Genomic DNA, 27,766 nt, shown 5'->3' on the forward strand with positions numbered 1-27,766 from the left:
CCGAAGCGCAACCCGCCCATACCCCTACATTTACCCCTTTACCTAACACTACGGGCAATTTAGCATGGCCAATTCACCTGACCCGCACATCTTTGAACTGTGGGAGGAAACCGGAGCACCCGGAGGAAACCCACGCAGACACGGGAAGAACGTGCAAACTCCACACAGTCTGTCGCCTGAGTCGGGAATTGAACCTGGGTCTCAGGCGCTGTGAGGCAGCAGTGCTAACCACTGTGCCACCGTGCCGCCCATATCCTTCTTTAAGAACAAATCTTTAGTTTCAAGAATTGGCAATTCTCCATTCGTTCCCAGATAGGGTAATCCAAATAAGATTTCATAGGGGGATAGACCCAAATCTTTCCTTGGGGCTGTTTGTAGTCGCAAGAGAGCTATAAGTAAACATTTGGTCCAAGTGAGTCTTGTTTCTATTATCAATTTAGAGAGCTGTCGTTTGAGTGTTTGGTTCATTCTTTCAACCCTTCCTGATGATGGTGGGTGCCATGGAGCATGGAACTCCCAGCAAATTCACAACCCTTTCATTATCTCCTGTAACACTTCAGAGGTAAAATGAGTTCCTTGGTCGGAATCTATATGGTTTAATAGCCCATATCGGGGAATTATGTGCTCTAATATTGTTTTAGACACCACACTCGCAGAGGAATTAGCTAGGGGGTATACCTCAAAGTTTGTGAGAAGATTTGTTGCTCGGGTGCTCATTGTTGTAGTTCTGTTCGCTGAGCTGGGAGTTTTTGTTGCAAACGTTTCGTCCCCTTTCTAGGTGACATCTTCAGTGCTTGGGAGCTCCTGTGAAGCACTTCTGTGCTGATTCGTCCGGCATTTATACTGGATTGAATCTGCCGCTTCCGGTTGTCAGTTGCTGACCGCTGCAGTGGCCGGTATATAGGGTCTAGGTCGATGTGTCTGTTGATAGAATTTGTGGATGAGTGCCATGCCTCTAGGAATTCCCTGGCTGTTCTCTGTTTGGCCTGCCCAATACTAGTGATGTTGTCCCAATCGAATTCGTGTCATCTGAGTATATGGCTACTAGGGATAGCTGGTCGTGTCGTTTCGTGGCTAGTTGGTGTTCATGGATGCGGGTTGTTAGCTGTCTTCCTGTTTGTCCTATGTAATATGTTGTGCAGTCCTTGCATGGGATTTTGTACACTACGTTGGTTTTGCTCCTGCTGGGTATCGGGTCCTTTGTCCTGGTGAGTTGTTGTCTGAGAGTGGCTGTTGGTTTGTGTGCTGTTATGAGTCCTAGTGGTCGCAGCAGTCTGGCTGTCAGTTCAGAAATGCTTCTGATGTATGGGAGTGTGGCCAGTCCTTTGGGTTGTGGCATATCCTCATTTTGTTGTCTTTCCCTAAGGCATCTGTTGATGAAATTGTGCGGGTATCCGTTTTTGGTGAATACCTTGTATAGGTGTTCTTCTTCCTCTTTTTGTAGTTCAGGTGTGCTGCAGTGCGTTGTGGCCCTTTTGAATAATGTCCTGATGCAACTTCGTTTGTGTGCGTTGGTGTGGTTGCTTTTATAGTTCAGGACTTGGTCTATGTGGCTTTTCTGTATACCTTCATGGAGAATTCTCCGTTCGGTGTTCTTTGTACCATCACGTCTTGGAATGGGAGCTGGTTGTCCTTTTCTTCCTCTCTCGTGAATCGGATTCCTGTGAGTGTGGCGTTGATGATCCGGTGTGTGTTCTCTATTTCTGTGTTTTTAATGATTACAAAGGTGTCGTCCACGTATCCGACCCAGAGTTTGGGATGTAATTGCATTAAAACTGTTTTTTCTAACCTTTGCATTACTGCTTCTGCTATGTGTCCGGAGATCAGTGAGCCCATGGGTGTTCCGTTGATTTGTTCATATATCTGGTTGTTAAATGTGAAGTGTGTTGTGAGGCACGGGTCCAGTAGTTTAAGTATGCTGTCTTTGTTAATAGGTTCAGCGTCCTGTTGTCTGTTGTGTATGTCCAGCAGGTTGGATATTGTTTCTCTGGCTAGGGTTTTGTCAATAGAAGTGAACAGTGCCATTGCATCGAATGAGACCATGGTTTCTTCCTTGTCTATGTGTATATTTCTGATGATGTCAAAGAATTCTTGTGTTGACTGTTTCGAGTGTCTGGATCCGCTGATCAGATGTTTCAGTTTCTGTTGTAGCTGTTTAGCCAGTTTGTGTGATGGTGTTCCTGGTAGTGATACTATGGGTCTGAGTGGGATGTCTGGTTTGTGTACTTTACGTAGTCCATAGAATCTGGGGGTGTTGTTGCTTTCCGGTTTCATTCTATGTAGGTCAGTCCTTGTTATCGGTCCGTTCTTTTTTTGTAGATTCCTCAGTGTGTTGTTTATCCTATTGGTGAGCTGTGGAGTGTGGTCAAACTCCCTCTTTTGGTAGGTGTTGGTGTCTGCAAGTAGTTGTTCAGCTTTTTGAATGTAATCTGATTTGTCCAGTATCACCGTCATTCTGCCATTGTCTGCTGATAGTATGATTATGGTCTTATCGTTTCTTAGTGATTTTAGTGCTCCTTTCTCCTTGGTGTTGAGGTTGTGTGTTTGTCTTTTCCTTGTTATCATAGGTACAATACATTGTCTCACTGTTTGTTGTGTCTCTTCTGTCAATCCATTGTTCCTGAGTGTGTATTCTAGTGCTGCTAGGAAGTCTGTTGTCTTGGCGTCCCTGTGGTTGTAGTTAAGTCCCTTGGGCAGTACTGTTCTTTCCGCGTCTGTGAGCTGTCTGTGGGAGAGATTTTTATCCCAGGTGTGTGTTGTGGTCTCATTTTCGTTGTGTGTTAGTTTGACCATTTGTTTCTTTCACTGCCGTTTTTTGCGGTGTGTGGTCCTGTTCTGTACTATAGTGACAGCCTGTTCTATGGTCCGGGTCCATTCCTGATTGGTAGTTTTTAAAATTAACGATATTTGGCGCGCAATTTCTGGTCTGTATTTGTGGAGCCTGTTATGAATATCCGTAATCAATACCTGATTACCTCAAACTAACCAGATAGGTGATCTACTATGACCAGCGTATATTTTAGTCTTCCTACTCTGGGGAGTTCAGTATAATCTTCTTGTATTCTCTGGAAGAGTTTCAATTCCGGGTCTCTTCCTCCCGGGGTCTGTTTTCTCAAGACTTTCTTATTTACCTATGTGCATATCATACATCCCTCACATATTTGTTCAGCAATTGTATATACTCCTTTACATCCATATTCCCTAAGAACTAAAAGATACGTTGCTTGTACTCCCCAATGGCTGAATTGATGTAGGACAGTCATAATTTCTCGCATCATCGTTTTGTTTAACATTTCCCTTCAATCAGGTAACATCCATTGCCCGTCTGCTGTTTTTTTCCGCCCCAAAATCTTTCATTTCTTCTCTTTCAGTAAATATAGGAGCTGCAGGGGATCAGGGACAGTAGGTATTAGGGAATGAATCAGCACTCCTTGTGGGTCCAGGCCTGCTTCCTTAGCCACTTCATCGGCTAATCTATTCCCCCTAACTTCTGGTTCATTTCCTTCCTGATGATCATTTACATGCACTACCGCTATTTCTTGGGGTTTTAATAGGGACTCCAAGACCTGTTTAATCAACTCCTCATGTGCTAATTCCTTTCCCCGGCTATTGATCAGTCCTCTTTCCTGCCATATCTTTCCAAAAGATTGCACAATAACAAATGCATATTTAGAATCACTGTATGCTGCGCCCTCTTTATTTTCTAACTCCCTAAGGGCTCTTTCCAATGCATAGAGTTCGCAGTTCTGAGCTGACCAGCTATTTGGCAACCTTCCTGCCTCTACCACACTACCTTTCATCCCGTCTACAACTGCATACTCATTATGTATTTTCCCTTCAGTCACTCGGGATGATCCGTCTATAAAAAGTCAGGCTCTTGCATGAAGCAGAACATCTCCCAGGTCCATGCAGACCTTAGTTTGGTATTCTATCATGTCAAGGCAGTTGTGCTCTGGACTCTGAGGAGATTCTCCTTACCCTTTCCAAAGAAAGGCAGCTGGATTTAAACAATTGTCAGTGACCAACACTAGATCATCCTTTTCTATTAATATTGTGTCATATTTCAGAACCTGCTAGTCTGTCAACCAACACCCAGCTTTTTGGTTTAGGATCGTTCTCACTTGGTGTGGGGTGCTTTATATTCGGGCTCCCCCAAATGTAAGCTTCCTGCTTTCCTCCACCAACAGTGCAGAGGCAGTCACGGCCTGCACACATTCAAGCCTTCCCCGGGATACTGGATTCAATAGATTAGAAAGATATGCTACTGGCTGTTTCATTCCTCCCCACCTCTGGGTTAATACTCCCAAAGCCGCTCCCTTATCCACGGTAGCAAAGAGCTGGAAAGGTTTATCTAGAGAAGGTAAGGCTAACATGGGCGCATGGATCAGATCTCTTTTGAATTCTTAAATAGTTCTTTTTCCTCTTCTTCCTAACTCAGACACTTTGGTTCCTCCTTTAATAGTTTGAGATATAATTTATTGGTCTTTTGAGCATAAGAATCAATCCACAATCTGCAATATCCCGTTAAACCCCCAAAATTACGATATTCCCATTTATTCCTGGGCAGCGGAATCCCCACTATTCCCTTTAATCGTTCCGGGCTTACCTTTCGCTTTCCCTCACTAACAAAATGTCCCAAGTATTTCACTTCTCGCTCCACATATTCTATTTTGTTTTTAGATACTCACAGTCCTGCTGACCCAGGAAATTCAATATTTTTTTAGTGGCTTCTACTACTCTTTCTCTTATCTTTCCTGTTGTTAAGAGGTCATCAACATACTGCGACAGGGTAGTTCCCTTGGGGCTGCTAAATTTCTCCAATATTTCTTCTAACATCTGTCCAAATAAATTCGGGGATTGTGTAAACCCCTGGGGGAGCACTTTCCACCAGTACTGCTATTTCCGTCCTGTCTTGGGATCTTCCCATTAAAAGGCAAAAAAAAATCCTACTTCCAACTGCCAAGGGACAAGCCCAAAAGGCATCCTTTAAATCTATCACACTAAACCATTTGTGGTCATGAGGGATTGTACTTAATAAGGTATAGCGATTTGGCACCACTGGGTGCCTGACCTGTTTTATTCGATTCAATGTTCTCAAATCCTGTACCAATCGATACGTTCCATCGGATTTTCGCACTGGTAGAATTAGGACATTATAAGGAGACATACATGGCTCCAACAGTCCATCTCTAGCTCCTCAATTGCTGGCTGCAGTCTTCATTTACCTTCTATGGAAATGGGATATTGTCGCTCATAAACAACGTCCCCTTTCCTTTTTAAACTTATTTCTAGGGTACGGATCTGGATTTTTCCATGATTGCCTTCTCTAGCCCATACAATAGGGTCTATCTCTCTCTCCACATCTTCTGTCAACATTGCTATTTGTACAACTAATTCTTTTTCCTGAATTCAAATCTCCAGTCCTCAGAGGATATTTAAATCTCTCCCTCATAAGTTAATTCTTATATCAGGGATATACAACAGTTCCCCTGTGACCCTGTCCTTCGGACCTTCTATCATCATAGGTTCAAATACTGGAACAGTAAATCGTTCCCCTTTCACCCTGGAAACAGCAATTGACCGTGTCGACATGTCTACTTTCTCTGGTTTAAAATTCAGCGATGATCGTGCTGCCCCAGTATCTACTAGGAAGACTACTTCTTCCCCACAGGATCCCAGCTTCAAGTTTATCAAGAGTTCCTGGTGGCTCCCCGGGGGCAGGATACTGTGACATCCCCATTCTTCATCAAAATTCATAAGCGAAATTGCCCTTTCTTCCCTTTGTAGATCAGGACACTTAAAATGCCAGAGTTTCTGCAATAATAGCATCCTGCCTGTGGAGACATCCATCTCTGCCCTGTCGCCCGAACCCTCTATCAAATACTCCCTCTTTTCCTCTCCCTCTCCCCTTTCCTCTCTGTCCTACATGCTGCCAACCACCGCTCCGGTTGCTCACTATTGGATCCATTCTTTTCTTAACTACCTCATCAGCCGTAGCTACCATCATTTTTGCCTTCTGTTTCTTTCTCTCATCCTCTCTCTTTGCAAATACTTTCTGTGCCTTTCTTTACAATTCATCTAATGGTGTTTCGTTCCTCCCTTCTGTCTTCTGTATCTTTCTCTGTGTCTGGCCATGCCTTTGTAACAAAATGTACTTTCAAAAGACCCTGTGCCATTGGGTCCTCAGGTTCATTCCAGAATATTTCCGCATTGAGTCTCTTAATCTTTGCAAGAAAGCTGAGGGAGTCTCATCTTTCTCCTCTCTAACTTCAAAGGCTTTGGTCAAATTCGACTTCTGAACTGCCTCTCTTATTCCTTCTAGAATCAGGTCTTTCAATTCCCTCATTTCTTCCCTCTGCTCCGGGTTTTGATTTTCCCACTGGGTTTCTCTGAGGGGAAACTTCGTCTCTCCCTGTCCAGTATCCCCATCCCCAATGGGAATTTCCCTGTCCCTTATTTTAATGGCTGCTCCTGGTATAAGTCCCCTTTCTTCCCCAGTAAATAGTATATTCAGAATAGACATTAACTCAGTCCATGTATTCAGACTGGACCCCAGAATTGATCAGTTTGTTCAGACAACCCTACCGGATCCTCAAACAGGATCTTTATTTCCTTTTTAAATGTTCTGACCTCCCCACTAGTGAGGGGGCACTTACAAATCCAATCTCTTTGTGCCCTATTGGTACGTCCCGAAGGGGATTAGTCTTTACATTCTTCCCGTTTTTTTGGTTTTGTTTACCCGCCCGCACCCCCCCCCCCCAGGCTTTGGTTTATATACTCCAGAGGCCTCCTCTACATCTACTTTATCTTCCCTTTCTTTTGTTGAGGATTGAGTGTCAGGAACAACAACATCCCCGTCCACCGCCCCTTCGTCCTCCTCTTGTGAGCAATCCGTTACCTGTCCCTGTCTGTCTGTCTCTCCTCCTCCCCCATTTTCACCTAATTTGGTTTTATGCTCCGGGGGTGGAGAGTGCAAGTAGGCAAAAGGATCCCAGGGACTGGATAGGGCAGATGGGGAATCCTTTGTCTTTAATACCATCATTCCCAAACTGCCCTTCCAACAGGACGCATAGTCTGCCTCTTCTTGACTGAAAGTTTGCTTTTTATTCACAGACAAATCTAAATACTGACATACCCAATCCTCATCCGAACCATACTTTGACCCGAAGACAGCTGGATGAAGGATTGGTTCTTTGGTCCATACTAAACAATAATATTTAATCATTTTCTTTTTTTATCTTTTTCCCTGTACAAGTGTTACTTGTCCATTCCCTCAACATCCTCCCCAACGGACTTTCAGGAAGAATGTTACCAGGGACTTTTTCTTCCTTTACTCCGTGACAGTTCGATTTACTCTGCCTTCCCCCCATTTCTCGGGGCCCTCACAAGTCCCTCAATGATTAAATACGCCTTTTCCCGGCCACCAAGTTAATACTTAGAATTCAGTTTTATGACGTTGGTCTGTGCACAGAGTTGCCTGGCCCACTTTTTTCTATTTTTTTTATCGACCTCCTTTTACAGTCTGATTCAGATGTCTCTCTTGTGGGATTTGTAGTAGTCTCCCAAGGGAGCGGACAAAGCCGGGACAAGAAACCATTCCTCAATTGTGAATGGAAGGCAACTATGTTAAAAATCACACAACACCAGGTTATAGTCCAACAGGTTTAATTGGAAGCACACTAGCTTTCGGAGCAGTGCGCCTTCATCGGGTGATACGCACCTGTTGGGCTATAACCTGGTGTTGTGTGATTTTTAAGTTTGTACAACCCAGTCCAACACCGATATCTCCAAATCAGATCAACCATGATTGCTTTGAATGGTTGAGCAGACTCCTTGGGCTGAATAGCATACTTCCACTTGGTTTAATATTTCGTCTAACGCCTTATTTTATTCATAAGTTCAGAATTGTGAAGGGATGGGATGAAATGATAGAAAAGGTTTAATAAACAGAACAGACAGATCAGGAACAAGGCTCATAAACTCAGGAAGAAGAAATGTGCTGCTCCTGGGGGCAACAAATGATACTAGGCACAGCATAGGTGGCTGTGTACAGAAGCTGTGATTGCTGAAGGAAGTTGCTAGATCGTATATTATTGGCAAGTCAGTATTCACGCCGGATGTTGGATCGTTGTTTGATTCACACACAGCAGGAATTTGTGAAAGAATGAAATGTTTGTTTCATTGGAGACATTTTCTGCCGTTCCAATTCCGAGTGACTGTTTGAAATACTGATCAGATCTTTGTGTGATTTGTTAGGTTAAAATATTCATGAACAACCCCACTGGATAAACGTTGCTTCTGATCTCTTGCTTTTTTTTCTCTTTCTTTTGATGTAATTTCATAGAAAGACAAGATGGAATGGAGGGCGGAAAGAAAAATGCGTTCCTTCTCATTTCACCAATTTTATCTACAATTGAATAGAATGACTGCTCCCACTCTTCATTTCGACCTTAATGTGGTGTCGATTATTTGTGAATCTCCCGTGCAGTGAAGGGCAAGAACACGATTCTCGATCCAGTGTATACCAGAATGTGAAGTGCAAAGAAAAACTCCTCGAGCAGTACATAAAGTTAGCAACCAGAATGTGACTCGAACCTGTGAATGTGGAGCACAGTGGTATAATAACCCACCAACATTATCTCTGGGTCTCCTCTGCAAATTTTGTAATGGGGTGACATGTGACCCCATCAGGTTACATGCGGTAAAAGTCATGGATGAGAAAGTTACAGAGTGGAATCGAATCCACAGTACTGTGTTTCTGCTTTCACTAGAATTATAATAACAGCAAATTCCAATAAATAGCCATGCTCATCAGAATAAATAGCTATCAGTGTTACATTCTGAGTTAGAACTGAGTCACAATGAAACAGGACTAGAATTTTCCGTCATATTTACACCTACATTTGACTCATAATTTCTTCACTCACTTTCTCTCTCATGTGAAGTAGCAGCCATGGTGAGTGAAATAAAGGCGATGTTGTCGCTCAATGGCCATTCTCATATGGCTGAACCTGAATTGGATTAAATCGCAAAAAAACGCTGTTTTGATCGTTTCATTTTAATTTTGCTTCAACCTCAAAATGTTCATTGTAATAATCGGAAGTGAATTAGATTTATCTCATTGGAACGATTAATGTTGTTTTCAAATTTGCTCTGACTTTATTTCAGCTTAAGGAAAATACTGCTGAGAAAAACAGAGGGTTAAAGTGCAAAAGAAAACCCACCAGTTTTGTTGCTGTTTGCTTTAGAAGATTTCACTGAGTATTGAATGGACCAAACATCATGGTGTTTGTTCTCACATCCTTAATGCATGTGATAAAAGCAGGAAGTCGATCTCCAAGCAACTGGTCACTTCCTATTCATTTTGTAATATCTTCCCTTCGCAATAACTAAAAATCTACTCACTTCCATTTACAATGCTTTAGATCTTTCAAAATGCAGAGTTTTGAAACCGAATTTTATTCAGCAGCACACATTAAAGGAATTTTTTTACATTTAAAGTCAACCAACTTAGACATTGTTTCCCTGCAACTTCCAACCGACATCACCCCATCCCTGCACCTTTACCTACCCACACGCTGTCTCACTCCTTGTGAAATTTATTCCTTGCATGTCACTAAATGTGCCTTTCTAAATATTTTGAAAAACAGATTCTCGGAGTGAAAGAATTCTGTTCTCATCATTTCTTTGTCCTTCAAAGGTTTTATCAAAGGTATTGAATATCTGACATCTAGATGTTTACTTACTTGAAAGAGGCATTTTTCCACCTATTTACTCTGTCCACACATTTCATAACCTGAAAAAAAACATTAAGACTTCCTTGGTTCAGGGATAACTGTTCTCAGTTTTCCAAGAAGACAAGTGAGTAAAATCTCATCCTCAGTACACCCCCATCAGCATCTTCTCTAATGGCTTTACAACCCAGTAAACACCGTCATTATCATTTCATAGAATCACATAATCCTACAGTGCAGAAAGAGCATTTCAGTCAATCGAGCCGGTGTCGACTCTCTCACCCAGACCTAGCTCTCCCCCAATTTCCTTATATTTCACCTGAAGAAGGAGAATCCCTCCCCCTTATGATTTCAAATAAACCTGTTGGAGTATAACCTGATGTCCTGTGACTTATGACCTTATCCCCGCGTTACCCAATGCTAATTCACCTAACTTACTTAATTCACTCCCTGGACACGAGAGGGCAATTTAATTTTGCCGATCAACCTAACCCTCCCTCTGAACAGCAGTGCGAATTACTGAGACAATGTTCCATCGTACTGAGCAAATGTTGTATCATTTTAAATCGTTTTATACCCTGGTAACAGCCTCATCAAAACAAATGAACCCAATTTCAATGTATCGAAACGCTACTCTCTCCTTTACAATTTCATTCGTGCTTCGGGAAATGTTTCTGCACTCATATTTGAATGCTTTTATGTTGTTTCTTCCTCAGCTTCCTGCTTCGAGTCAACAGTTCAATCCGGAACAAGTCTGTCAAATGCTTTTCATTCCAACACAGTCACAAGGTGAAGTTTGCAGAAGGCACGTGTTTGGCCGTTCACTGACACTCTGCCTCCCTGAGAGCTGCAGTCCTTCCCAACCTTTATTCAGACAGCACTGTCCTTCGTGTGATATGCACCATCGAGAATGGAAGGACAGGTATCAGTACCCGCACTTGGTAATGGAGCGACAGTTGTAAAACAGTTACACTTTCCCCAGCGGAGAATTGAGCCCTGTGTCAGGAGGGGACACTAACTACCGAGGACAAGAGTGTCAAAGGAGGCCCTTCAACCAAATGTGGCCACACTTGTCAAAGACAACTGCCTAATGAACTAAATCTCATTTCAGGAATGCTTACCCCACAGCCTTATACGTCTTGGCATCAAAAGTTCACATCTGAATATTTATTCAGTTTATAAGGGTTTCTGCAGCTCTGAAAAATGCAGACAGTGTGTTCCAAATTCCAACCATCCACTGGCTGATAAAGCATTTTCACACATCTTCGCAAACCTTTCTGTCTTTCTCCTTAAGTCTCTGGCCCCTGCTGATCGATCCCTCCATCAATGGGAAACTCGTTCAGTCAACCCTGTCCGTACCCTAACTCAGTATTGTCGATATCTCCTTTGCCCTGCGACAAACATTCCATTCTGTCCTGTCTTTCTGCACAACTGAAACTCTTCAGCCCAAACAGTATCTCGGTAAATATCTCCTGCAACTTTCTCAGTGTGATCACATCCCTGCTATAATGTGACTTGCAAAACTGCACACAACACTCTTGCTTTAGCCTAATGAGCATTTGTTTTAAAATGTTTGTATTAGTATGTGGGCGATTCTGGCTAAGCAGAATTTATTACCCATTACTAATTGCCCAGAGGGCAGTTGAGACTCAACCATATTGCTATGAGTCTGAAGTCACATGCAGCCCAGACCAAGTAAGGAAAGCAAATTCGATCTCGAAATGACATCAGTGAAACAGATTTTCTTTTCAACAATTGTCAATGGATCTATAGTAGTCATTAGATTCTTGCAGATATTTTTTAATCCAAATTTGACGATCATGGCATGGTGGGACTCAAGCACGAGTACCCAGACTATTACCTCGGTCTCTGGATTATCAGTCCTATAAAATTACCACAAGACCAACGCAGAAAGACATAAAAGCTGATCTTTTCCAATAAAATCTCTTTTCACCAAAACTGCCCTGGGTCTTTTCCATGAGCCTGACGCTCCAATTTTCTGTGGCCTATGTCAGTAAAAGCTGCTACATGCGGATTGATTTCACAATCGCGCTACTCAAATGGAACAACTTGTTTGGAGGTCCCGATTTTGGTGTTCGGGCACGTTCACCCAGCAACAGTAACCGCATCAGCAGTACAGACAGAAGAGTGTGAATGTGAAAAAGAGTGATAAGTTGTGCATTGCCCCAGAGAAATGGGAGGATGGACGGAAAGGAGGTTTATTGATCCTGGGAAGGAGAGAAATCTCCACAACGGGTGTGTTTGAATCCTGATATATGAAACACAGAGATGTGAGAGAGCGGAATTTGAAGGTAAAACAATTAACTTCTTAGGTAAAACAATTAATTTGTGTCACAAAAAGGACAGCGGAGAGAACACTTAGTGCCGTGATATGGTTTCAAATCGAGGTTGCTGTGGTCACAATGCAAAATACCGACAACCAAGATCACAGCAACAACAGAACAGAATGCTTGCAAGCAACAATAAGTATACTAGCAGAGTAAATGTTCGGGAGAACAGCAAATGTACAATATTAGTACTCAGCAAACAGTGACAGACGTGTGGGAGCTGAGAATGAGCTGAATCTTTCAGTTCGATGTCCTCAGAGACTGTGGAGATCCCTTGAATGAGAATGTTGAAAAATGAGATTGATCGATTTCGACAAAACATCAAAGACTCGGGGGACAGTACAGGATATTGTTGAAATGTATGCTTCAATAGCATTTTAACTTAACATCAGCACAGCCTCCCAGATCCAACCGGAAATGGGGATGGGAATGAGTGCACAGAGTTACTCTCTGGCTCCAGTGATGCATTAGGTGAGCGTGCGGTCCTTCTATGATGGTATAGAGGGGCAAGAAATTCCTCGGTTGAGTGTGCTCCTTCTCAAGGGAATGGTTGTCCCCGTTTATACTATCATAGCGATCTATAGTGCATTTTGCTATGACAGCTGAGTGGCACAACTGGAGCGTGTTGAGCCCTTTACTTTGCAGTGATGGGTTTAAAAGATGATTTTGCTATTTGGATCTGTGTTTCCGACCCTGGCGGTGGCAGCTACATTTGCTTGCATCAGCTCAGTATCAGTTTATTCCGCACAGTCAAGGCTTCAACCTGGAGAAGGTGGTGTTGGGGTGATATTTTAAACTAGTCACCCTTGGCGAGTGGAACACGGAAAGGTTGATGTTTAAGTTCGACGAATAATACCAGAAACCCGACCTCAAAAACAGAGATAATAACTTTAATTTCCTGCAATCCCATTCATTCATGTCCCTTATGCAGGGGATTCTACCATCTTCACCCAGTCCTGCCTACGAGAGACTCCAGGACCAGAAAAACATTAGCTGGCCCTTAATTCAAGAATCCCCATCGTGTGGGGAAGCAGGCTAGTCGGACCTTCCAGTCCACATATCCATCCAAAGCGCATCCCACCAGACCCCACGGTATTCCCTATCCCATAAGCCTGCATTTCCCATTGTTGATCCCTCTAACTGGCACATCTTTGGTCAGAGGGAGAAATAAAAATACAAACACGCAGAGAATGTGCAGACTGCCCACAGACAGGCACACTAGGCTGGGATCACACCCGGGTGTGTGGTGTAGCCCGGCAGCAATGAACGAGGGGCGAAGAATAAATGTTGTCCTGACCAGTGACACTCACACCCTGTGTGTGAAAGAGAAAGAATGAAAACACATTAACAACATGGAAAACAGGATTTGTATCTGTATGGATACAATTTGAAGGGATAGTTCACCTTGGGTAGAAAAAAAGGGCACCGATACCACAGAGAAAGCAGGGCAATGTCGCAACTGCAGGACGGGATTCGATTAACCACAGAAATGGGAACTCATTTAATCAGTGACACTGGGGAGAGACCGTTCACCAATCCCGTGTGTGGGAAGGGATCACTGAGCAAAACAACCTCCGAAGACTCCAGCAGGATTACATATCCCATCAGGAGTTCGATTATGCTGTCAATGCTGCTGTTAATCCCAACCAGCTATTTGCTCCATAGCGTCAATCGTAGAGTCATACAGCATGAAGGCACACAGGCCCATCCATGCTGAACATACTGCCAAACTAATCTAGTCCCATATGCCTCCTCCTGTACCCGTTAACTACAAGGTTATAATGTCCTTGTTGTTTTATTACTGTGTTGTTAATCCAAAAACCCAGGTAATATTTTGGGGACAAAGGATTCAGGTCCTGGCATGACAGATGGTGGAGTTTGAATTCAATAAGCGCCTGGAATGGAAGAGTCCCGTAATGACCTGAATCAGTTGTGTGGAAAATCCCATCTGATTCACTCATGCCAGTTCGGGAAGCAAACTGTTATACTCACCTGCTCTGTCCCACAGGAGACTCCAGATGGGTAATATCGTGGTTGACTCTAAATGAACTCTGGGAAATAACTGAGGTATTAGGCATGAGTAAATTTATTTTAAAAATCCCACTTGCCCATACATGTTTGGAATCAATTGTCCATTAAATGTTGCAAATGTACCCTCATCCATCACTTCCTCAGCAAGTTAATTGCACACGTAAAACACCATCCCCCAAAAAATGCCTCACATGAATTAAAAAAAAACCTCTCTTTTCATCTTAAACATATGCCCTCGCGCCTTGAAATCCCCATCCTGGGATAAGGCAGCTATCATTAACTCCAACGTGCCTCTCAATAATTCATAAACTTCTGTCAGGTCGCCGTTCAAACCCCTAACCTAGAGTGAAAACAGTCTCAACTCGGAGAAAGTGAGAACTGTAGATGAGAGATTAAAGTCGAGAGTGTTGTGCTGGGAAAGCACGGCAGGTCAGGCAGCATCTGAGGAGCTGGAGAATCGACGTTTCGGGGAAGAGCCTGATAAATGAAAAAAATACTCTACTGCTCCTCGCATGCTGCCTTACCTGTTGTGGTTTTCCAGCACCCCAATCTCAAATCTGAAAATAGTTTCAGCCTATTCAGCCTTTCATTGTAACTCAAACCTTCTACACATGGCAACATGCGTGTATACCTTTTCTGAACCTGCTCCAGCTGAATAATATCATTCCTACAACTGGGCGACCAGATCTGGACATAATATTCCAGAAGAGGCCCCATCAATGTCCTGCAAAGCTTCAACATACCGTCCCAACGACTATACACAAAGGACTGAACAATGAAGGGAAGTATGTTAAATGCCTTTGAACCATCTTGTCTGTAGGTGATGCAAACTACAAGGAATTATGCACCTGCACTCTTAGTTTCCGTGTTCTCCAACACTATGCAAAGCCCTTCTCTTGTTGTTGTACCGAAATGCAATACTTTCCATTTATCCAGATTGAACTCCATGTTACATTTTTCAGTCCAACGACTCATTGGATTAAGATCCTTTTGAATCTTAGATAATCCTCCTTACTGTTTACAATTCTGGCGTCGCCTGCAAATCTACAAAGTATGGAGTGAGTTCCACAGTTTTCTCATATCGACCAATGATTCATATTTACTTGTAGTGGCCGTGATTTAGCAGTGTGCAGATCATACAACAGTTAGTCATGCAATTAACCATGACGAAGAAAGCCGCAGACTGCAGGGAGATATTAAACAATTGGAAGTGAAAATGGTGAAAGTAACTCATTCCAGGCAAGTTGGTGATAGTGAATCAAGTTCAAACTTCAAACCAGCCGCCTACACTTCAGCTGTCTCAGCAAGATGCAATGTAGATTATTATAAACGGGAAAACATTTTCCCTTCTGCCCCGCCTTTGACCAGGAGCCCTCCCACCCTCGGAATTGCTTGCGCCTCTAAACCGTTTTAGAAATACCATGCATTCACCAGTTGTGTCACTAGAGTCCTCGAGTATCCGTGCGACCTCATTCCCATCCGACTTCCAGTTGGATCTTCACGACTGCGCCACTCAATTCCTCTGAATCTGGGGCTGGGAATTGGGACTCTGTGGCAGCAATGGTTACTGCCTTGTGTGGGGAAACTGGTGAAGTAGCGATGTTAAACTGCATTGCTATTGAAGCATACATTTCAACAAAACCTGCACTGTCTCCGGAGTCTTTGATGTTTTGGAGAAATCTATTTATCTCAGTCTTCAGCACATTAATGATGGAATCACCACAGCCACTGGGGGAACCGATATTAAACAGTCAGCCTATTTTGAGTTCCCACATATCTGCCACTGTTCGCTGAGCACTGATATTGTGCATTTGGTGCTCTGCCTAACATTTCCTATGAGACTGTACTTATTGCTCCCTGTGGGATGCCGTGATCGTATAGTGGTCAGTACTCTGCGTTGTGGCCGCAGCAACCTCGGTTCAAATCCGAGTCAATGCAGCAATTGCTCTATTTGCTTCAGCTTTTGTGAAACACAAAGGAATCCGTTGTTTTGACATGGTAATTTTCTCCAAGATAATGATCTTTTCCCTTCAAATTCTGCTCACTCACATCTCTGTTTCATATGTCAGAATTCAAATTCACCCGTTCTCAGAGATTTCTCTCCCTCCTTCGATCACTAACTGAACTTTCCATCCCACACCTTCATTTCATTAATTTAGAGATGCCGGTGTTGGACTATGGTGTACAATGTTAAAAATCACACAACGCCAGGTTAGAGTCTCACAGGTTTAACTGAGCACTAGTTTTCGGAGCGCTGCTCTTTCATCATGTGGTTGTAGAGTCATTTCCTATTTCGTTAAGGCACTGCAGAATCTAACACAGACTCTCACATTGATATGGTTCACTTTGTGCTGCTGCGGTCACCGTTGCTGGGTGAACGTGCCCCAACACCACCACCGAGACCTGCAGACAAGTTGATCCATTTGGTTACCGGTGTTGTGAGGGAAATCCTCAGGTAGCAGCTTTTACTGATCTAGACTTGCGATTATTGGAGGTAAAGCTCAGAAAAATGACACAGGACAAAATCGAGGAATAGCGACTTCATCAAGAAAGATTAGTTGCACGAGTTTTCTGCAATGGCCGAACGCTATTACCACTGGACTGTTAACTCAGATATCAAGTAAATGGACCAGGGACCCGGGTTTGACTCCAACCCTGCCGGGTGTTAGAATTGAGATTCAATACATATCTGGAATTACGAATCTAATAACACCTATACATATATGGTCAATTGCTGAAGAAACAAAACCATCGGTTCACTGACGTTCTTTGAGGAAGGAACCTGCTATTCTTACCTGGTTGGGCCTCGATGTGACTCCAGACTCACTGTAATACGGTTGAGTCTCAACTACTCGCTGTGCAATTAGGATTTGCAATCAATACTCCCAAGACAGCGACGCCCTCACACTGTAACAGAATAGAAAAAAATGTTGATTCGGCTCTCGCTCGATTACTGTGTGCAGTTCTGCAATTCACAGTGTAGCAATGATGTGATGGCACTGCGAACGTCGCAGGAGAGATTCAATGGGATATTGTCTGGGCTGAAGAGTTTCATTTATGAGGAGAGATTGGACAGACTGGGGTTGTTTGCCGCCGAGCAGAGGAGATTGGAGAAGACATGACTGAGATGTACACAATAATGACGGGTATGGATAGGGTAGACTGAAAAAAGCATTTGTTATTGATGGTGGGATCGAACACTGGGGCCAAGAGATTTCAGAAAAAGGCAGAAAGTTTTGAGTAGATGTGCGGAAAGGGTCAGAGAGGTGGAAATCCTTCCAACCTGAAAAAAATTGAGATGTTAATTTGCGATGCCAAAACATGCAAGACTATGGGCTAAACAATGGAAAACTTGATTCAGTTCGTTAAACAGTTGTGTCGGACAAGTGCAGCCACAACAGGCTGAAGGGCCTCCTTCGATGTTGTTGTCCTCCACAGTATCGTGCTTAGTGTCCCCGCCTGTCACAGGGCTCAATTCTCCGCTGGGGGCATCGTAAAGGTTTTAAACCTGTGGCTCTGTTCCCCAGTGAAGGTTATTCATGCCTGGCCTTCCATTCTCGATTGGATATGTCACAGGAAGGACATTTCTGTCTGAATCAGCGTGGGGAAGGACTGCAGTTTCTGGGGAGAGAGGGTGTCAGTTAAAGTGCAAACACGTAACTTCTGCAAACTGCACATTGTGTTTGTGTTGCAATGAAAACCATTTTATAGAGTTGTTCCTGACTGATGTGTTTATTTAAAGCAGGAATCTGAGGAAGAAAACAATGTAAACCCATTCAGATCTGAGCGCAGAAACATTTCCAGCAGCACTAATGAGGTTGTACAGCGTAGAACCGCGTTTGGATGCATTGAATTCGGGTTGATGGGCGCAGCTAGCTTTCACTAGGCTGAGCTACCAATGTGTAAGTGATTCAGATCGTGTTCAATGTGATGGTACATTTGCTCAGTGGTTCGCACTGCTGTTACGTCTGTAGGTTAGGTGGATTGGCCATGCTAAATTGTGCAGGGAGTAAATTCAGTAAGTTAAGTGAATTAGCCATGGGTAACGCAGTGATAAGGTCAGCAGGCACACGATGCCAGATTTTATTCCAGCAGGTTTATTTGAAATCACAAGCCTGCGGGATAGAGACGGGAGCTAGGTCTTGTTGAGATGCAGTTCAGAGTGTCCCCACAGGCTCGATTGGCTGAACTGTACTTTCTGTATTGTAGGGAATCTGTGATTCTCTCAGAGAGGACACTGCCAGCGTTTACTGGGCTGCTAAGACATTAGAGACGATGCTGGAGGCGTTTATTGGGGATGGGATTTTATTTATTTGTGTGATGGGAAATTTGAAACTGAACCAAGGAAAACCGAATGGAAATTTTGCACAGCAATTGAGGTTTGGATAGAGTAAATAGGTGGTAAATTCACTCTTTCAAGATCGTAATTTTCTGAACGTCAGGCTTTCAGAACCATCGATGTCGGACAAAGAAATAATGGGAGCTGAATTTCTGTCACTCAGAGAATTGGAAAGGCACATTTAGAGACACAGAAGCAGTGAGTTTCACCGGGAGAGAGACAGCCTGTGGTCAGGTAAGAGTGTAAAAGTAGAGTGTGGGGAGTTGAAGGTGCAAGGAAACAATGTCTAATTTGGACGACTTTAGATGTAAAGATAGCTCAGAAACGTATGCAGCTGATTAAGATTCAGCAAAAACTCAGACTTTTGAAACATTTCCGTTAATATTCCACATGAAGCATTATAAATGGAACTGAGCAGATTTTGTATATTGTCAAGGAAAGATATTCCATAATGAATAGCAAGTGACCCGTGTCTTGAAGATCGATTTCCTGCTTTAATCCCATGACTTAAAGTTGGGAGGACAATCGCCATGATGTTGGGTTCATTTGATACCCACTGAAATCTGACAAAGTAACTGAGCATCAAAACTGGCATCTTGTTTTGTAGTTTAACCTTCTGTTTTTCTCATCAGTATTTTATTTAAGCTGAAATAAATTCGGAGCAAAATTGAATACAATATTAAACGTTCCAATGTTATAAATCCATTTCACTTCCGATCATTGCAATGAACAGAGTGAGGTTGTAGCAAAATTAATAAAATGAAATGAACAAAAAGCATTTCAGGGAATTTTACCCAGTTCAGGTGCAGCTGTATGAGAAAGACCATCGAGCGAAAACATCACCTTCACTTCTCTCTCCATATATACTTCTTCATGTGAGAAAGAAACTGTCTGAAGTAATTATGCGTCAAGACTAAATGTGTGTGTGAATGCGACGGGAATTTCATGTTTGCTGGTTCATTCTGAGACAGTTTCGACTCGGAATGAATCAAGGACAGGTATTCATTCCGAGGACGAGGTCAATTCCTTGGATTTTGCTGGTATTATTATTCCGTTGAAAGCAGAAACATAATGGTGTGCATTCGATTCCGCTCAGAGAATTTCTTATCCCCTAGGTGCACCATATGTAATCTTGATGTGGTCACATGTGAGCCCTTTTGCAATGGGCTGAAGTGGTCCAGAGGTTAAGCCGTCGGGTTGCTCTTCCATTGTGCATGTACGGATGTGAATCCTACTCTGGCAGTTACTTCTATCAAACGCAGCTGTGGATTCCCTTTGTGCCTCGTATCTTCAGTATACATTGAATGGAGAATCTTGCTCTTGCCCTTCATTGCACCGGAGATTTGTGATAAATTGATACCACATCAAGGTCGAAATAAAGCAATTTTATTCTGTTATAAGTTAAATTGGGATAATGAAATGGAGTGCAACATTTGTTTCCTTCTTTCATTCCCTCTTGACGTTCTCTAAATTTTCATCGCATGAAAGGGAAACAAATAAGGAGAGATCGAGAGCAATAGCTCATCCAGTGGGATTGTGAATGAGTATTTTGGTGTAACACTCCACACTAAGGTCTGATCAATATTTCAAATAATCAATTGTAATTGGAACAGCAGAAGACTTCTTCAATGAAACAAACCTTTCAGTCTTTCACAAACTATTGCTGTGTGAATCACACCGCGAACCATCATCCAGCCTGATCACCAAGTTGCCAAAAAACATTAGATCCACCAATTCCCTTTAGCAATTACAGCTTCTGCACCTACCCATCTATGATGTACCCAGTGTCATTTGTTGTCTACAGGCCATGGCACATTTCTTGTTCACGAGCTTATGAGCCTAGTTCCTGACCCATCTGATTAGTTTGAGAAACATTTTCTATCACTTCATCCCATCCCCTCAGAATTCTAAACTTATCAATAAAATAATGCGTTCGACCAAATGATATAGGATTCGAAGTCGGCCATTCAATCCACCGATTCTGCTCCACCATTCAACGAACTCATGGCTGATCTGGTAATCCTCAACTCCATTCTCCTGCATTACCTCGACAAAGCTTCATTGCTTTCTGATTAAATATCTGCCTGGCACAGTTTGAAAATACACAACAACTCAGCCTCAACAGCAGTTTTGATAAGGAGATTCACCGATTCACTGGCTCCTGAGCAATTACTCCTAATTTCTGAATTAAATCGGCAATAACTAATTCTGAGTTCATGTCCTATGGTGCTCCTCATACCAGAGGGTAAACCACCTGCCCATATCTACCCTGTCCAGATCCCATGAAGATTGAACGTTTATAAATGTTATTATGTGATTATAGAGCTCCCCTCCACCTCCTCTGTTTCAAGGAGAATAATCCCAGCCTAACCAATCATTCCACGAAGCTCCATATTCTCCAGTGTTGACAACATGTTCGTAAATCCCTGCTGTCCCCTGCAGCGTCCTTACATATTATTAAGGCAGGTGGAGAAAATTCTGTCAGGCAACGGTTGAAATTTCAAGCACAGAAGGGCAGTGGAACTTGAAATCAGACAGCGACTGGAATCAGATTGGTCCACACAAGGACGAAATACAGTAACGATAAATCTGACAAATGAGATTCTGATCATAACGTATTGATATTCAATGGCTTTACTGTCACCTAATTCCCCTGTGTAATTGTCCACGGAGCTAGTATTTATGTAAAATGGATTGAGACTGGCTATATAAAAATTTTGAGAGCAAACACATGTCCGTTAGTAGACAGTTTTTGATCATAAACTCAACTCATTGCTCCGTGAATCCTACACCGTTTGCAAGGCACAAATGGGATGTGGTACAGAACTCTCTCCATTTGCCTCGATGGGTGTAACTTCAATAACACTTAAGGGACTGGACACCATCCACGACACTGCAGTCACTTGATTGTACCCTATTTAATAACTGAATATTTATTCACTTCACCGCTGAGGCACAATTGCAGCAGAGTGCACCAAATACACGATGCACTGGAGTAAGTCATCAGGGCATTTTTGACAGAACCTTCAAAGCTCAACAGCTGGACTGACTATAAGGACATGGTTGGAAGATGCAACGAAACACCACCATTTTCAAGTTCCCCTCCAAGGCCCATAGCACCCTGACTTGGAAATGAATCAGTGATAAACTCATTGAGTGGTGAAGCAGTCTTGTTGGGCAAAGTTTCATATTTCACCCCCCATCTTTTATCTTAAATTTAGTAAATGTTGATTTATGCGGTGACCAGACTTGGGCTCAGTCCTTCAGCTATGCCCTAAACTGGTGATTGCTAAAGTTTTACTATCATTCACAGCCTTTTGTCAACAATAGATAATATCCAAAAATCCTCTTAATAAACTGATTCCCATAAAGATGAAAGTAGTGCTGGAGAAGCACAGCAGGTCCAGCATCAGCTGAGGAAAAATCAATGATTCAGACAAAAGGCCTTCATCAGGAATGAGACTGGGAGCATATGGGATGGAGAGATAAATGGGAGGGGGTTGGATCTGGAGAGAAGGTAGCTGAGGGTGCAGCAGGTGGATGGAGGAGGTGGCGAAGGGGATATGTCAGAGCGGAGAGTGGAGCAGATAAGTGGGAATGAAGATACACAGGTGGGACAGGTCAGGAGGACGGTGCTGAGCTGGAATGTTAGAACTGGAGCAAGATGAGGGAGTGGGCTTGAGGAAATTGAGCAAGTCCACACTGATGCCATGGGGTTGAAGGGTCCCGAGGAAGAAGATGAGGCGTTCTTCCTCCAGGCGTCGGGTGGTAAGGGACTGGTGATGGAGGTGGGCTAGGACCTGCATGTCCTCGGGAGAGTGGGAGGGGGAGTTGAAATCTTTGACCATGGGACAGTGGAGTTGATTCTTGCAGTAGTCCTGGATATCTTCTCTGACGTGCTCTGTCAGAAGACATCCGGTCTCCCCAATTTAGAGGAGACCACATCTGGAGCAGAAGATACAACAAATGACATGTGTGGAACTGCAGGTCAACCTTTGATGGATGTGGAAGGCTCCATTGGAGCCTTGGATATAGGTGAATAGGTAATGTGGGCGCAGATTTTGCATTTCCTGCGGTGGCAGAGGAAGGTGCCATGAGGGAATTGACGCCCATTGGAGGGTGTGGACTTGATTAGGGAGTCACGGAGGGAAAGGTATTTGATGAAAGCGGATATGTTTGGGGAGGGAAATATATCCCTGGTGGTGGGGTCAATTTAGAGGTGGCAAAAATGTCAGCGGATGATGTAATTTATGCAGAGGTGGGTGGAATGAAAAATGAGGACCTTCCTCTCTCCATGTTCTGCCGTTGTTGTGATCGGGGGTGTTGGGTTCATGGATAGAGGTGCGGGACATGGATGAGATGCGTTAGAGGGTATCTTCAACCACTTGGGAAGGGAAGTTCCGGTCTAAAAGAAGGAGGCCATCTGGTGTGTTCTGTGGTGAAACTGGTCCTCCTGGGAGCAGATGCGGCACAGGCAGAGGGGTTGGGAACACATGATAGCATTTGTGCAGGAGGTGGGGTGGGAGGAGGTGTAATCCAGATAGTCAGTGGGTTTGTAATAAATATCAGTAACACTGACCTCTAGGGATATTTTTCCCTCCCCACCTCTATCCACTTTCCGCAAAAACCGTTCCCTCCATGACTACCTAGTCGATCCATGCCCTCCAATGACCAACCCTGCCCTCCCAGCACCTTCCTCTGCCAACGCAGGAATTGCAAAACCTGCGCCCACACCCGCCCCCCCCCACCTCAGCTCAATGCCCCAGAGAAACCTTCCACATTCATCAAAGTTTCACCTGCGCTTCCACACGTCATGTATTACATCCGTTGCTCCCGATGCAGTTTCCTCTACAGTGGGGCCACTGGACACTTTCTCGTAGAGCGCTTCAGAGAGCATCTTCATGACATCGGCAACAATCATCCCCAACGCCCCGTGACTGAACGCTTCAACTCCCCCCACCACTCTCCAGAGGACACGCAGGTCCTGGACCTCCTCCACAGCCACTCTATCACCCGACGCCTGGAGGAAAAACGTCTCATTTCCTACCTCATGACACTTCATCCCCATGGCATCAATGTGGATTTCACCAGTTTCCCCATTTCCCCTCCCCTCCCCAACCTTGCCCTAGTTCCAACCTTCCTGCTTGGCACGATCCTACTGACCTGATCCAGCTGTCTATCTTCCTTCCCCCTTATCTACTGCACCATCTTTTCAGATCTAACATTCTTATCCCCACCTCCATCCACCTATTGCACTCTCAGTTGAATTCTTCCAAGCCCCACCCCTTCCATTTATCTCTCCAACCTCGAGGCTCCTAGCCTTAATCCTGATGACGGCCTTTTGCCCAAAACGTCAATTGTTTCCTGCAACTCGAATGCTGCCTGACTTGCTGAGGTTCTTCAGCACCGCTCTAATATGGACTGATCGCCAGCATCAACAGTATGCACTTCTGTCCAATTGATTCCTCGGTCCATTGATCTTCTGTGATCAGGAATGTCCACTCCCAGATCACTTTGTCTGTCTATGTCACACAGAATGCTCACTATTATTGTTTCTTCTCCCCAATTTCGTGAACACTCATTGATCTGGATTCAATTCCATTCAGCATTTTATCTTTCCACCTGATTGATACATCATTGTAGTCTCTAGTATTCTTCATCATACTCAACTACACGACCATTTGTTATATCATCAGTAAACCTCTGAATCATGGCAATTACAACTAAGTCTAAATCTTTGGTCTACATCAGGAAAACAGCGGAACTCCACTGGAAACACGCATCCAGACAGTTGAATTCGAGTCTACACAGGCACGATTCCCATTTTCCCCGTTGTTCACCTATTATTCTCCCACGGAATGTTGTTATCATTGGTCTGAAGAGCATTTGTTGTTCATTCTTAATTCACCTTGAACTGAATCAGAGGGCATTCATGGGTGAATCACGTTGTTGAGGGCCTGGATCACATATTGACAGGACTCGTTATGTTTGGCAGATTTCCCTTTGGAAGGGACATGAATGAATGAGTGTTCAGTAAACTAAAGTTACTGTCTCTGTTCCTGAGATTGGGTTTATTTTTCAGATTTTATTCATCGAATTTAAATAACAGCACATGCCACGTTCCAGTCACCAAAGATTACTAGCCCAATATATTGCCGCTGCACTGACAACTCCCTGCTATATTTCTCCATTCAAAGAATGACATTGTCAATTCAGATTATCCCAGAGAGAATACGACGCATTTCTGTGTTGGAATGGAAGCATTGTACGCTGTATTAGAGTGTTTACTGGAGAAAGAGACTGATGTGGAGACGATGTGAGCAAAAGCAGTTCTTACTGTCAAAGTGACAAAATTCCGCTGTTTTAAGGAAAATCTCTGAGAATGCTTTCGATTCACCAGCCTATCACTGAAAGCTCCAGCACGCTCCCTCTGAGCCAGTCCTCAGTGGAGGTTAATGGAGAATCTGGGAAAATTTCACAAAGTATGGTTAGTCGGAGCAAAAGTAAGGAAGTCGTTCGTTTCTGCAGTGTTTCACAATACTACCTTTCCCGTGAGCAGTCGAACAGAATAAATGATTGTGCTACAGACTGTGATGGCAAGCTCCGCTAAAAAGTAATTATTTAAAACCGATGGAAACAACACAACGTTATTGGGGTACACCACGTGGAAACAGATACTTCAGTGTATCTCATCCATGCTCACCACATAACCAAAATTAAACAAGTCCCGTTCCCCAGCATTTGGCCTCAATCCTTCTCAACTCATCCTATCCAGAAACTCATCCGATTACCATTGCAATTTTCTGAGTGCAATTGCATCCTCCACCTCCTCTGGTAGCTCATTCCATACGCGCACAACCTTGCGTGTGGGAAATGTGCCGCAGGTCCTTTGTCAATTTCAGACCACTCACCTTAAACCTATGCTCTCCAGTTTTCAACTCACCCCAGCTTGAGTAAAACACGTAAATACTCAGTTCACAACCCTTCCAGAAAATCATGTCGCAGCCGGTACGCTGTCGAGAAAGTTGTCTCAGCCTATTCCACCTCACCCAACAGTCCAAACATTGACGACATCCTTGTCTATATTTTGTCACCAATTTCACATGTGTTTTTTAAAACTTTTTTCAAGATGTCAATTACCCTGTACAACAACGAGCTATTGGAAACAGAATGGCTTCAACTTTCATTGCTGGATGCCAAAGAACCGCGGCGCAGCCGTTTGAGGCTCGTTTCTGTAGTGTAGTGGTCATCACACGCGAAAGGTCCCTTGTTCGATACTGCTTTGTTCTTCTTCTGCAGCCTTTTACATGGACTTTCTTGCTTGCTTTCCCATCTGCAAACCTGCCTTCGAAATTGTTCGAACAAATCTGCTCTCTTTGTGAAATGTAATGCAATTCCATTTCATTAGTGTGCAAAGCATTGTAAAGGTTTTCTCCAACCTGGTTCTGATCATATGCCATTCTGTTTGAGAGTGTAGTTATTGCGTTCTGATCCCTTCCACGAATAGCAGTACCATATTTGCATTCCGTGCGCAGGCAGACCGGTTCAAAGACAGGGAAGAAGCTGATGCGCTGGTGTCACAGCGCACCACGGATTCCTGAACTAGTCTGTCTGTCAAATGTCTCTGCAAGGCCTCATTTGGAAGCTGTCTGTCGTTATTCAACGTGCGAGAATTGGCACCAGAGATCCTGAATCATTGTTTGGATCAGTTCGCACGTTAGTGACTCATTCAATCAGCAACAGCAATGAAAGAAATTACACTCTCAGAGGAACATTTGGACTTGTTCTTTCAAAACGTCGCTCGTATTAAGACATGTCTGGAGACATCAGAAGGGAAAGGTAATGTAATCGAGACTGTGACTGGAGAAATTCTCTTTTTTACGGCCCATACTTATTATATTCTTTCTTTCTCGCTTTTCAGCATTGTCTGGGAAGTGGTGGTGCACTAAGGCTGCAGTACGTTTGAAAGAGTAGTTTGAAATGGCCCTGTTGTTAGTTATGAGATTATGCCTTTTGACCTCAGACCGTCTCACATTTAGCATTCATGCTTCGCTGTGTATGAACATGCATTAGGTCTGCCAGTTTTGTTTATGTTCCGTGTTAAATGCTTTCTGTTTGCGATTCGCTCAATACATTACGAGTTAACAGGGGTTCTGAGGTAACTTCCAGCAGCAAAAATCCTCAACTGACGATCTGGGAAAATTTCACGAAATATGGTCAGTCGGCCCAAAAGTAAGGAAGTCGTTCATTTCTGCAAAGTTTCACAATACTACCTTTCCCGTGAGCAGTCGAACAGACTGAATGATTGTGCTACAGACTACGATGGCAAGCTCTGCTAAAAAATAATCCTTTAAAACCGGTGTAAGCAACACAATGTTATTGGGGTACACCACGTGGAAACAGATACTTCGGTGTATCTCCTCCATGCTCACCACATAGCCAAAATTAAACAAGACCCGTTCCCCAGCATTTGGCCTCAATCCCTCTAAACCCATCCTATCCAGAAACTCATCCGATTGCCATTGCAATTTTCTGAGTGCAATAGCCTCCTCCCCTTCATCTGGTAGCTATTCCATACACGCACAACCTTGTCTGTGGGAAATGTGCCTCGGGGTCCTTTGTCAATTTCAGACCACTCACCTTAAACCTATGCTCTCGAGTTTCCAATTCGCGCCAGCCATTCGATGCCATATGTTATTGCATTTCTCCCATTTCCTTCATTTCCGTCCTGGAGACATCGGAAGGTAAAGGTAATCTAATCGAGACTGTGATTGGTGAAATTCACTTTTTTATGGCCCATACTTATTATCATCTTTCTTTCTCTCTTTTCAGCATTGTATGGGAAGTGGTGGTGCACTAAGGCTGCAGTATGTTTGAAAGAGTAGTTTGGAATTGCCCTGTTGTTAGTTGTGAGATTACTTTATGGCTCATGCCCTCGGACTGTCTCACATTCAGCATTCATGCTTCGCTGTGTCTGAACATGCATTAGGTTTGCCAGTTTTGTTTGTGTTCCGTATTAAATGCTTTCTGTTTTCCGATCTGCTCAGTATATTATGAATTAACAGAGGTTCTGAAATAACTTCCAGCTGCAAAAATCCTCAACTGAGGATCTGGGAAAATTTCATGGAGTATGGTGAGTCAGAGCAAAAGTAAGGAAGTCGTTCGTTTCGTCAGTGTTTCACAATACTACCTTTCCCGTGAGCAATCGAACAGACTGAATGATTGTGCCACAGACTGCGATGCTAAAAAGTAATCCTTTAAAGCCAGTGTAATAAGCAACACAACGTTACTGGGGTACAACGCGTGGAAATAGA

This window comes from Hemiscyllium ocellatum, chromosome 19, assembly GCF_020745735.1.
Source record: "Hemiscyllium ocellatum isolate sHemOce1 chromosome 19, sHemOce1.pat.X.cur, whole genome shotgun sequence".
NCBI classification, from domain to species: Eukaryota; Metazoa; Chordata; class Chondrichthyes; order Orectolobiformes; family Hemiscylliidae; genus Hemiscyllium; species Hemiscyllium ocellatum.